Source organism: Choloepus didactylus, chromosome X (assembly GCF_015220235.1).
Source record: "Choloepus didactylus isolate mChoDid1 chromosome X, mChoDid1.pri, whole genome shotgun sequence".
NCBI lineage: Eukaryota > Metazoa > Chordata > Mammalia > Pilosa > Megalonychidae > Choloepus > Choloepus didactylus.
The window spans coordinates 118,664,420-118,677,904 of record NC_051334.1 but is presented as its reverse complement, the minus strand read 5'-3'; positions in this window follow the sequence as shown (position 1 = coordinate 118,677,904).

Below are 13,485 nucleotides of genomic sequence, written 5' to 3'. Positions count from 1 at the left end.
TTCCTTTTCTTTTTTCTTTTTTCATCTTTCACTTTATTTCTTGTCTGGAGTAATGAAAAGTTTCTAAAAATTGAACAAAAATTAAGTGTGATGGATGCACAGCTGTATGCAGGTACCCAGGGGCAAGTGATTGTACACTTTGGATCTTTGGATAATTGTATGGTATCTGAACAAGCTCAATAAAAATGAAAAAAAGCAGGTTTGAACAAATTAAAAATTACTTATATTATACAAATACTTTGTTGGATGATAATGGAAGGAAATTGGAAATAAATAAATAACATGCAGAAGGTCATAAAATTCACAAATATATGGAGGCTAAAAACACCCTCTTAAAAAATCAGTGGGTAAAGGAAGAAATTAAAAGAGAAATTAGTAAATACCTCAAGGGAAATGGCAATGAAAATGCAACATATCAGAACTTATGGGATGCAGCAAAGGCAGTGCTGAGAGGGAAATTTATTGCCCTAAAAACCTATACTAAAAGAGAAGACAGAACAAACATTGAGGAATTAACTGTTCACCCAGAGGAACTTGAGATAGAACAGCAAACTAACCCCAAAGCAAACAGAAGGAAACAAATAACAAAGATTAGAGCAGAAATAAATGAAATTGAGAATAGGAAAACAATAGAGAGAATCAACAAAACCAGAAGTTGTTTCTTTGAGAAAATCAATAAAGTGGATGGACACATAGCTAGGCTAACAACAAAAAAAAAGAGAGCATATGCAAATAAATACAATCAGAAATGGGAAAGGAGACATAACTACTGACCATGCAGAAATAAAGGAGATAATGAGAAGATACTATGTGCACCTATATGCTAATAAACTAAAGAACTCAGACAAAATGGCAACTTCCTAGAAAAGCATAAACAGCAAACATTGACTCAAGAAGAAATAAAGTACCTCAACAAACCAGTCACAAGTAAAGAGATTGAGTCAGGCATCAAAATGTTCCCCAAAAAGAAAAGCCCAGGACCAGATGGCTTCACATGTGAATTCTACCAAGGATTCAGGAAAGCATTACTACCAATCCTGCTCAAATTCTTCAAATAAATTGAGGAGGAGGGAAAGCTACCTAACTCATTCAATGATGCCAACATCACCCTAATACCAAAATCAGGCAAAAATACTACAAAAAAGGAAAATTATAGACCAATCTCTTTAATGAATATAGATGCAGAAATCCTCCACAACATACTCACAAATTGATCCAGGAGCACATTAAAAGATCTATACACCAAGAACAAGTTCGATTTATTCCAAATATGCAAGGCTGGTTCAACAGAACCAATCAATCAATCAAAGCAAAAGAACCACATGATCATCTCAATTGATACAGAAAAGGCATTTGACAAAATTCAACATCCTTCCTTGATGAAAACACTTCAAAGACTATCAGTAGAAGGGAACTTTCTCAATATGATAAAGGCAATACACACACAAAAAAACCCACAGCTATCATCATACTCAATGGGGAAAGTCTGAAAGCTTTCCCTCTCAGATCAGGAACAAGACAGGGATACCCACTGTCACCATTGTTATTCAGCATGGTGCTGAAAGTCCTAGCTAGAGCAATTATGCAAGAAAAAGAAATTAAAAGAATCCAATGGACAGGAATAATGAAAACTTTCACTGTTTGCAGATGACATGATTCTATATGTAGAAAATCCAGAAAAAAAGCTACTAGAACTATTCAAAGAATACAGTAAAGTGGAAGTCTATAAGATCAACATGCAAAAATCTGTAATGTTCCTATACACAAGTAACATACAACAAGAGGAAGAAATCAAGAAAAAATTCCATTTACAATAGCAACCAAAAGAATCAAGTATTTAGGAATAAACCTAACCAAGGCCACCAAAGACCTATAAAGAGAAAACTACAAGAAACTGCTAAAAGAAATCAAACAGGACCTAAAAAAATGGAAAAAGATACCATGTTCATGGATTGGAAGACTAAATATAGTTAAGATGGCAATTTTACCTAAACTGATTTATATATTCAATGCAATACAAATTAACATTCCAACAACTTACTTGGCAACTTACTTGGTTATTGGGAAACCAATAATCAAATTTATTTGGAAGGTCAAGGTGCCCCGAATAGCCAACAATATCTTAAGAAAGAGGAACAAAGTGGGTGGTCTCACACTACCTGACTTTGAAGCATATTACAAAGCTACAGTAGTCAAAACAGCATGGTACTGACATAAGGATATTTATATATTGACCAATGGTATTGAATGGAGTGTTCAGAAATAGACCCTTGCATCTACAGGCAATTGATTTTTGATAAGGCAGTCAAGCCAAGCAACCAGGACAGAGAAGCCTCTTCAAATAAATGGTGTTTGGAAAACTGGATATCCATTTCCAAAAGAAAGAGGACTCCTATCTCACACTTTGTACAAACATTAACTCAAAATGGATCAAAGGCCTAAACATTAGCATTAAGACAATAAGACTCTTAGAAGAAAATGTCAGGTAATATCTTAAAGATCTTTTGATAGGACATGGTTCCCTAGACCTCACACCCAAAGTGTGAGCAACTAAAGAACAAACAGACAAATGGGAGATCCTCAAAATTAAATATTTCTGTACATCAAAGGATTTTGTCAGAAAAGAAAAAAATGCAGCCTATGCAATGGGAGATTATATTTGGAAACCACATATCAGATAAGGGTATAGTATCCAGATATATAAAAGGATCCTACACCTGAACAAAAGAAGGACAAACAACCCAATTAAAAAATGGGCAAAAGACATGGACAGACACTTTTCTGAAGAGGAAATACAAATGGCTCAAAAACATATGAAAAAATACTCAACTTCACTGGCCATTAGGGAAATGCAAATCAAAACCACAATGAGATATCATCTCACACTTACCAGAATGGCCACTATCCAAAAAACAGAAAATTACAAGTGCTGGAGAGGATGTGGAGAAATAGTCACACTTATTCACTGTTGGAGGGAATGTAGAATGGTGTAGTCATGCTGGAAGACAGTGTGGCAGTTCCTCAGGAAACTAAGAATAAATTTGCCTTATGACCCAGCTAGTCCATTGCTCGGTATATACTAAGAGGAACTGAAAGTTAAGACACAAACAGACATTTGTAAACTGATGTTTATAGCAGCATTATTCACAATAACCAAGAGATGGAAACAGCCCAAATGTTCATCAATGAGCAAGTGGATAAACAAACTGCAGTATATACACACAATGGAATGTTACACAGCTGTAAGACAGAACAAAGATACAGAACATATAATAATGTGGATGAAGCTTGAGGGCATTATGTTGAGTGATGTTAGCCAGAAACAAAAGGACAAATACTGTATGGTCTCACTAATATGAACTAACATTAATGAGCAAACATTGAGAGTTAAAAGCTGATAACACAGGCTATCAGGACATAGAAAGAGGGTAGAGATTGGGCATTAGATGATGAAGGACTACAGAATGTTCAGCAGGATTGATTGTATAGATCCAGAAATAGATAGCATAATACTGTGTGATGGTAGCACAATATTGTAAGTACACTGAACAAAGACGTCTGTGAGTAAAGCTCAATGAGGTGTGATGGGGCATGTATGACACTAGAGGTAAAGATAAATGATAAAGACTAGGACTGTTTAACTTAGCAAAACTGGAGTGGTCAATGACTATTACTAAATGTTCAAATATAAAAATATTTTTACATGTAGAGAACAAGTGAATGTCAACCATGCAGAGTGTTGAAAAAGGGATGGTATTGGGGAAAATATAATCAATGCAAACTGGAGCCTATGGTCAACAGTCACATTGTAATATGCTTCCATTAAATGTAACAAAGGCAATATACCAAAGCTTAATGTGTATGAGAGGGGGATATAATGGAGGGATATGGGATTTTTGGCCTTGGTGCTGTTGTCTGACCCTACTATTACATTGTATTTTATGATACTTTGTTTTTCATTTTATTACCTTTTTTATTAGTTGTGAAAAAAACAAATGTTTTTTCATAATAATCAATATGTTCAAGTGTTGACTATATGATGATACCATGAACAACTGTGGATAATTGTATGGTATGTGAATATATCTATATAAAATTGTAGGAAAAATATTAACAGGGTTAAAAGTGCTGGAGAAAATATGGAGAGACGGATGTACCTATTTGCTGTTGATGAGGAGGCAGAATGGTGGAGCCTTTCTGGAGGTCAGTATGGTGGTTCCAAAAGAAGCTAAGTATGTGTGTGACATAAGGTCCTGCAACCTCATTATGGGGTATGTATTTGGAAGATCTGAGAGCAGAGACATGAATGGACATTTGCACACTGGTGGTTATGGAGTCAGTATTCATGATTTTCAATGGCTGGAGGTGGCCTAGGGGTGCATCAACTGAGGAACAGAATGGTAAACTGTGGGTTGTGCATAAAATGGAATATTGAGGAACTACAAGAAGGAGTGAAGCTCCTGTGCATTCTTGGTTCCTTCTCCCAGGATGTTTCTCTCAAGTGCCTGGGGGTCCTGTCTTAGCATATCCCAGGGCAAACTCTGGGCTTCATCTCTTAACTAAATGTCCTTCTGTCTGCATCTCCAAGCATTTCTAAGCATCAGCATCAGCTCTTAGCTTCTCTCCAAAATGTCCCTCACAGCTGCTTTGAGCTCTTTCTGTTTGTGAATGGATCCTGCAGACAGCATTTTGAGTGAAGTGTGTGAGAAACAAAGGCAAACACTACAATGCCTCACCAATATGGACTAACTACAATGTGTAAACTCAGAATTGAATCTTAGAAAACAGCCTATCAGGGAAAAGATTATTGTAATTGTCCCTAGACTGTAAGTTCTTACAGCAGTCAAATCTATTCCTGAATTGCAATGACTGTCTCCAAACTCTGAGATGCTGATCCCTTTATGTATAACCAGATCAGTCTCTGGAAGATTGGGTAGCTGTGTTACACTTGAAACTCAGAACTAGAGCTCAGAAGATATGAATGTCAATGTATCAGTAAGGGTTCTCAAGGGAAACAGAGTCAACAAAAGATATCTAAATATAAGATTTTATAAAAGTACCTCATACACCTGTGGGGATGCACGAGTCCAAATTCCATAGGGAAGGCAGCAAACTGGCAACTCCACTGAAGGTGTTCGATGAACTCCTCAGGCAGCAAACTGGCAACTCCAGTGAATGTGTTCAATGAACTCCTCAGGAAATGCTTCAATGGCTAGCTGAAGAAGAAGTGAAGGTCTTCTATCTGTTTTGCTTAAAAGTCTTCAACTGATTGGATTAAATCCAGATGATTGAATTCTCTCATTGTTGAAGACATGCCCTTTGTCGATGTAATTAGTCACAGCTGCAACCAATTGACTGATGATTTAATAAACCAGCCTTCTGCTTATTAACCGGAAACAAATGCCCTTGCAGTAATGGATAAGCCAATGCTTGCTTGACCAGACACCTGGACACCATCACCTGGCCAAGTTGACACATGAACTTAACCATCACAGTCCACCCCTTGTCAACTTGGCAGTTAAACACATCACCTTAAACCATACTTTATCTCTAAGTAGAGAACAATGACAGACATATATTTTGCCTATCAATACTCCACTGTTTTGCATACAATCAGAAATGCACTAAATTTCTCCAGAATAGGATGCAAGTCCTTGGGTGGCATTAACTCTCTAAAAATTGATTTCCTTTAACTTAAATACTACAAAATGAACAATACAGCTAATGCCATATGATAAGGGGATAAGATAGGAAGACAACAAAGATATTTGCTTTATAGACAAATACAAGCATACTCACTACAAAACAAGAAGGAAATGTTGATGCAATCATAGTCCTCATTTCTGTAACTGGCCATGCAGTCACAGTTCATATTTATCACTACCTTCTTCCACTACCCATTCCATATTCCCTTTACCATCAGCAAGCACTTCAGCACGCCAGGGTTCTTTGCCTGGTGGGGTGACTCAAACCTTCATTCCTGAAGTTTCTTGGCCATTTGTAGTCCTGCCTGGATTGGGTTGTTGCAGCTTTCCATTGACTTTAATGACGGGGCACAGTAGTATAAGAGATGCCCTAAGGGATCTCCTGTATTCCAGGAAAACTCTTCTTTACCTGCATTGTGTATTTGCAGTGCTATTTCCCCTTGCTAGTCAGGATCAATCACCCTAGTCAGTACAGTAATCCCCTACCTTGCCTGTTGATTCAGAGGCATAAGAGGACCAAAGTGGCCAGGTGACAGTCTTAACTTCCAGTTCAATGGAATTATTGCTCTGTTTCCTGGTGGAAACACTCCTCCTTTTGGAACTAAGACTTGTAGGCTAGCAGAGCTTAAGCTCGCAGGGAGAGGAAGCAAAAATTTTCCTAGTGAATCAATAGGAGTGATAGTGAGTGGTGCCACTCTTGTTTCCACCCTTTGATTCTTGGACCCATGAATCCTGTCTATGGGAGAAACAGCACCATAAAGTGGATGCTGATTCAGAGCATAAAAAATCTCCTGGAGAACACTGCCCCAGCCCTGCAAGGTATTTCCATCTAGTTGGCACCATAATTGAGTCTTCAACAGGCCATTCCACCATTCTATCAACCCAGCTGCCTCTGGCTGATGGGTAACATGGTAAGACCAGAGAATTCCATGAACATGTGCCCATTCCCTCATTTCATTGGCTGTGAAGTGGGTTCCTTGGTCAGAAGCAATGTTGTGTAGAATACCATGATGGTGGATAAGGCACTCCATAAGTCCACAGATGGTAGTTTTGACAGAAGCATTGCATGCAGGGAAGGCAAAATCATATCTGGAGTATGTGTCTGTTCCAATAAGAACAAATTGCTGCCCCTTCCGTGATTGAAGTGCTCCAATGTAATCCACCTGCCACCAGGTAGCAGGCTGATCACCTTGGGGAGTGATGCCATACTGGGGACTGAGTATGGGTCTCTGCTGCTGGAAGATTGGGCACTCAGCAGTGGCTGTGGCCAGGTCGGCCTTGATGAGTGGACATCCACATTGCTGAGCCCATGCATAACCTCCATCCCTACCACCATGACCACTTTGCTCATGAGCCCATTGTGCAATGAAAGGAGTGGCTGGGGAAAGAGGCTGATCGGTATCCACCAAATGACTCATCTTATGCAATTCATTATTAAAAGTTTCCTTTGCTGAAGTCACCCTCTGGTGAGTATTCCCATGAGACACAAATATCTTCATGTTTTTGCCCACTCAGAAAGGTCTATCCAAATACGTCTTCCTCAGACTTCCTTGTCACCGGTTTTCCAATCATTTTCCTTCCAGTTCCCTGACCATCCAGTGAAACCATTAGCAACAGCCAATGAATCAGTATACAAATGCACCTCTGGCCAGTTCTTCTTCCAAGCAATGTGAACAACCAGGTGCAGTGCTCAAAGTTCCACCCACTGGGAGGATTTCCCCTCATCACTATCCTTCAGGGACATCACAGAAAAGGGCTGCAGTGCTGCAACTGTCCACTTTCAGGTAGTGCCTGCATGTTGTGCAGAACCATCTGTAAACCATGCCCAAGTTTTCTATTCCTCAGTCAACTGATTGTAAGGAAATCCCCAAGATGCCATAGTTGTGGGCTGGGAAAGAGAAAGTAAGGTGGAAGGAGTGGGGGCCATGGGCATTTGGGCCACTTCCTCATGTAACTTACTTGTGCCTTCAGGACCACTCAAGCTCTATCTTGTATATACCATTTCCATTTTATGATGGAGTGCTGCTGTGCATGCCCAACTTTATGGCTTTGTGTGTCAGACAACACTCAGCTCATGATAGGTAACTCAGGTCACATAGTAACTTGATGGCATATGGTTAAGTGTTCTGTCCCTATGAAGGCCCAATAGCAGGCCAAAAGCTGTTTCTCAAATGCAGAGTAGTTATCTGCAGAGGATGGTAAACTTTTACTCCAAAATCTTAAGGGCCTGCATTGTGATTCTCCTGTAGGAGACTGCCAAAGGCTCCAAACAGTATCTCCCTTTGCCACTGACACTTCCAGCACCATTGGATCATTGGATCATATGGTCCAAGTGGCAGAGCAGCTTGCACAGCAGCCTGGACCTGTCACAGAGCCTCATCTTGTTCCAATCCCCACTCTAAACTAGAAGCTTTTCTGGTCACTCAGTAAATGGGCCAGATTAGCACACCCAAATGAGGAATGCATAATCTCCAAAATCCAAAGAGCCTAAGCATTGTGCCTCTTTTTTGGTCATAGAAGGGGCTAGAGGCAACAGTTTATGCTTCACCTTAGAAGGGATAACTCAACATGCCCCACATCAATGGACACCTAGAAATTTACTGAGGTGGAAGGCCACTCTATTTTTGTTGGATTTATCTCCCATCCTCTGACATGCAAATACTTTACCACAAATCTAGAGTAGTTTCTACTTCCTATTCACTAATTCCAATCAACATGATACCATCAATATAATGGCCAATGTGATGTCTTGTGGGAGGGAGAAATGATCAAGATACCTGTGACAGTATTATGACATAAGGCTGGAGAGTTGATATAACCATGAGGTAGCACAGTGAATGCATACTGCTGGCCTTTGCCAGCTGACTGCAAACTGTTTCTGGTGGTCCTTACTAACAGCTATTGAGATAAAAGCATTTGCCAGGTGAATAGCTGCATACCAGGTACCAGGGTATGATGATTTGCTCAAGCAATGATACCATATCTGCAACAGCAGCTGCATTTGGAGTAATCACCTGGTTAAGTTTATGGTAATCCACTGTCATCCTCTAAGACCCATCTGTTTTCTGCACAGGCCAAATAAGAGAGTTGAATGGGGATGTGGTGGGAATCACCACCCCTGTATCCTTCAAGTCCTTAAGAGTGGTATTAATTTCTGCAATCCCTCCAGGAATCCAATATTGTTTCTGGTTTACTATTTTGCTAGACAGGGGCAGTTCTAACGGCTTCCACTTGGCCTTTCCAACCATAAGTCCACAAGTCAAGTAACCAATGTGAGGGTTCGGCCAGTTGCTGAGTATGTCTATTCCAATTATGTATTCTGGAACTGGGAAAATAACCACAGAATGGGTCCAGGGATCCATTGGACCCACTGGGAGATGAACTTGAGCTAAAACTCTATTGATCACCTGACCTCCAGAAGCCCCAACTCTGACTGGTGGACCAGAGTGATGTTTTGTCTCCTGGAATTAATGTCCCTTCTGAACCAGTTTCTCATAATCCCAAATTATCTGATCATTTCCTTTAACCCAATGCACAGTTACCCTGGTAAAAGGCCATAAGTCCCTCTGGGGAAGGCTGGGAGGAAGATTAACAGCATAAATTTTGGGCAGTGTAACAGGGTCCTTCCCCAACTGCACCCAGCCTTCCCCTCATTGAAGGGGATCTGGATCTGTAAACTGTCTCAAGTCTGGAAATTGATTAAGGGGCCATGACTCTCTGTTTTTGTAATTCAAGGTAGACTTTTGTTCACTTGACCTAGAATTCTTCTGCTTATACAAATCAAACAAGAATTTAGTAGACTGCCCATCTATTTTACTACTAGGTACTCCATGATCTAGCCAATGCCATAAGTCTCTGCAAGTCAGATTATTTTGACTCCTGCTTTGAGCCTGTTTTCCATTATGGTGGCCATGCCTACCTTGTCTTCGGCAATTAACTGCTGCCACGCGGCTTCTGCCAACTCAGGATCCAATTATCCCCAAGGTGTTTAAAGATTCCAGCTCAGTAACAGCAGTTCCCACAGTAATATCTGACCTACAGAGAAGGGTGACTACAGAGCTCTTCAGGGATGATGGAGATAGTCTCATAAATTTATTCCTCACAGTGCTGGAAAAGGTGTATCCTCTGGACATTCCAGGGGTGTGTGAACAGGTCTTCCATGATAAATCTACTCTAAGATTCCAATCTCTCTAAGCCTTTGAATCTCCTCCTCTGCATTATAACAGGGCAGTTCTGGCATTTTGACCTCAGGTAACATCAGCCACCTCTTGACCCACATTTCAGCTAACCAACCAAACAATTAACACCCCTTCTAACTCCTTGAACTACAACACTGAATGCAGAATCTTTGCTTATTGGGCCCATATCAGTAAATTCAGCCTGATCTAACTTTACACTCCTTCCACCATTATCCCACACCATTAATGTCCATTCCCACACATATTCTCCTGATTTCTCTCTATATAAATTTGAAAATGCATACAGTTCTTTTGGAATATAGCATACTTCCTCATTGGTAACACTTTCTACCTCACCCTTCGAGGCCTGTTGGGACTTTAGTTATTGGTCTTGAAGCAAAGATTGGTGGTGGGGGTGGGTCATGAAAAGAATTAGAAGTATGCTTCAAGCCATTTACCTCAGGACATTCAGTTGCAGTTTCATCTTGTGAAACAGGATTAATCTCTCCAGACAGAGGAGTGAGAGCACCTTCTTCATGGATGTGATTATAGGTTTAGCAGGCACTGACAGGTTAATCTCTTTAGGTGGAGGTTGGATGTCAGGCTCCTCAGGGTAGACTGGAGGTTGGGAAGCTGTTTCCTCAAAGCAAGCTGGAGGTTGGCTAGCTGTCTCTTTAGGGCATACTGGAGGTGGGGTGGGGCTGTTTCCTCAGGACAGACCACTACAAGTATATCTAACAAAGACTCAGCAGAATTCAGGGTTCCAATGTCCTCATTGCCATTATTATCAATCCATATGTCACCATCCCATGTTTCAGGATCCAATTCTTTTCCAATCAATGCCTTTACTTTAATAGCAGACACCCTGTGAGTTTGAGATTTTAGCTTAAGTTGTAAATCTGCTACTCACACAATGGACTCTGGGTCTGGTTTTCAGAAATCTCAAGTCTGTGGTCAAAAGAAGTAAGATTTTCTTTCAGGGCACACATAGAAACCTTTACTCCTGTCATATTGCACTTAAGTTTCAAATTTGAAGCCTTTAGCTCATCCCTTTCTCTTATAACTTTATCCATCATATCTAAGAGCAACCAGCTAACATCATTATACCACTTAACTCTGCAAAACTCTGTTAAGGTGTCAAAAACACAGTCACTCAGAGCCTTGCATCATGCAAGAGTATGATCAGGAGAATCAAATCTTGATATTTTAAGTATCTCCATTGTCAGCTCACGCCATGGGCTGTCAGTGCCATCTTGATTATTGAAAATGTAGTCATTAGTGCCTTTGAATCTAATCAGAGTAGAAAAACAATTGTAAAAGCCTGTTTTAAGATTCTGTTTCTCAAGAACAACTCCTGGTACCAGGTTATATTATTTAGGGTTCACAAGGGAAACAGAATCAACAAGAGATATCTAAATACAAGATTTTCTAAAAGTATCTCATGCAACTGTGGGGATGCATGGGTCCAAATTCTGTAGGGCAGGCAGCAAACTGGCAACTCCAATGAAGGTGTTCAATGAACTCCTCAGGCAGAGAACTGGCATCTCCGATGAATGTGTTCAATCAACTCCTCAAGAAATGCTTCACTGGCTAGCTGAAGAAGTGAACATCCTCCCTCTGTCTTGCTTAAAAGTCTTCAACTGATTGAATTAAGTCCAGCTGTTTGAATTCTCTCATTGTGGATGACATGCCTTTTGTTGATGTAATCAGTCACAGCTGCAGTCAACTGACTGATGATTAAATAAACCAGCCTTCTGGTTTTTTAGCCAGCCACAAATGTCCTTACAGTAATGGTTAGGTCAGTGCTTGCTTGACCAGACACCTGGGTGCCATCACCTGGCCAAGTTGACACATGAACCTACCCATCACAGTCACTATTAGCACATACAGCAACTGTTAAAAAGAAGTGGAAAAAGAACCCAGACTTCAATTAGAGAAATGAATGAAGCAGATCTGGTTAAGACTAGGGCAAATTGGGCCAAAGGGCAAAGGTTGAAATTGACTGTGTTTTGGAGCTTCAGCTTCCATGTGAGACCAAGGGAAGACATGTTTATTTGGTGGAGGATCTATATTTTCTGAACAGTGTAACTTCTACAGTTTGTTCAAATACCATAATTGCATGGAACTTTGAATAAGAAGTGAGCTCTGGTGGGCTTGTATATGTTGGTGTGAAATAGCGACACATCCCAAAGTTATTTGGCCAGAGAATTAAAATATATATGCAGGCCCCCCCTGAGGAGCTGAGTGAAAATGTGGAAATATTGGACTTTCTCACCTAGATTGCTGCTGATGTTCTCACAATCATTGTGGACTGACAGCTTGGTATGCTGGGCCCTCTATCTTTGGGCTTGCCCTTATGAAGCTTGTTACTACAAAGGAGAGGCTAAACCTGCTTGTAATTGTGCCTAAGGGTCTCCCCCTGAGTACCTCTTTGTTTCTCAGATGTGGCCCTCTCTCTAGCTAAGCCAACTTGGCAGGTGAACTCACTGTCCTCCCCCCTACATGGGACCTGACTCCCAGGAGTGTAAATCTCCCTGGCAGTGCAGGATATGACTCCCAGGGATGAATTTGGACCCAGTATCATGGGATTGAGAACATCTTCTAGACCAGAAGGGGGATGCAAAATGAAACGAAACAAAGTTTCACTGGCTGAGAGATTTCAAATGGAGTTGAGAGGTCACTCTGGTAGACATTCTTATGCACTATATAGATAACCCATCTTAGGTTTCGATGTATTGGAATAGCTAGAAGTAAATACCTGAAACTATCAAACTCCAGCCCAGTAGTCTTGACTCTTGAGGATGACTGTATAATAGTGTAGCTTACAAGAGTTGACAGTGTGATTGTGGAAACCTTGTGGATCGCACTCCCTTTGTCCAGTATATGGATGGATGAGTAGAGAAATGGGAAGAAAAACTAAATGAAAAATAGGGTAGGATGGGGGCATGATTTGGGTGTTCTTTTTTACTTTTATTTTTTATTCCTATTCTCATTCTTTCTGGTGTAAGGAAAATGTTCAAAAATAGATTGGGGTGATGAATGCATAACTATATGATGGTACTATGAACAGTTGATTGTACACCATGGATGATTGTATGATTTGTGAATATATCTCAATAAAACTGAATTAAATTAAAAAATGTATTTGTAAAAAAAATCTAATTGAGATATATGGAAGAGTCCACCTAACAACAGCAAAATACACATTTTTTTTTCAACTGCCCATGGATAATTTGCCAAGGCTTACCACATCCAGGGCCATAAAACCAACTTCAACCAATTTAAAATAATTGAAATCATAGCAGAGTGTATTCTCTGACATAAGGGAATAAAATAAGAAACCAATACAAAAAGACAAAAGGGAAATCTCTAAACACATGAAAATTAAACAACCCACTTCTATATAACTCATGGATCAAAGAGAAAGTTCCAAAGGAAATTAAAAAATACATAAAGATGCATGAAAATGAAACACATTATAAAAAATATGCAGAATGTAGTTAAAGCAAATTTAAATGAGAAACTTACAGGAAAAGATGTTTACTTTAGAAGCAAAAATGCATGCCACAATTCTCTAAGTTACTACTTCAAGCAACAAAAGA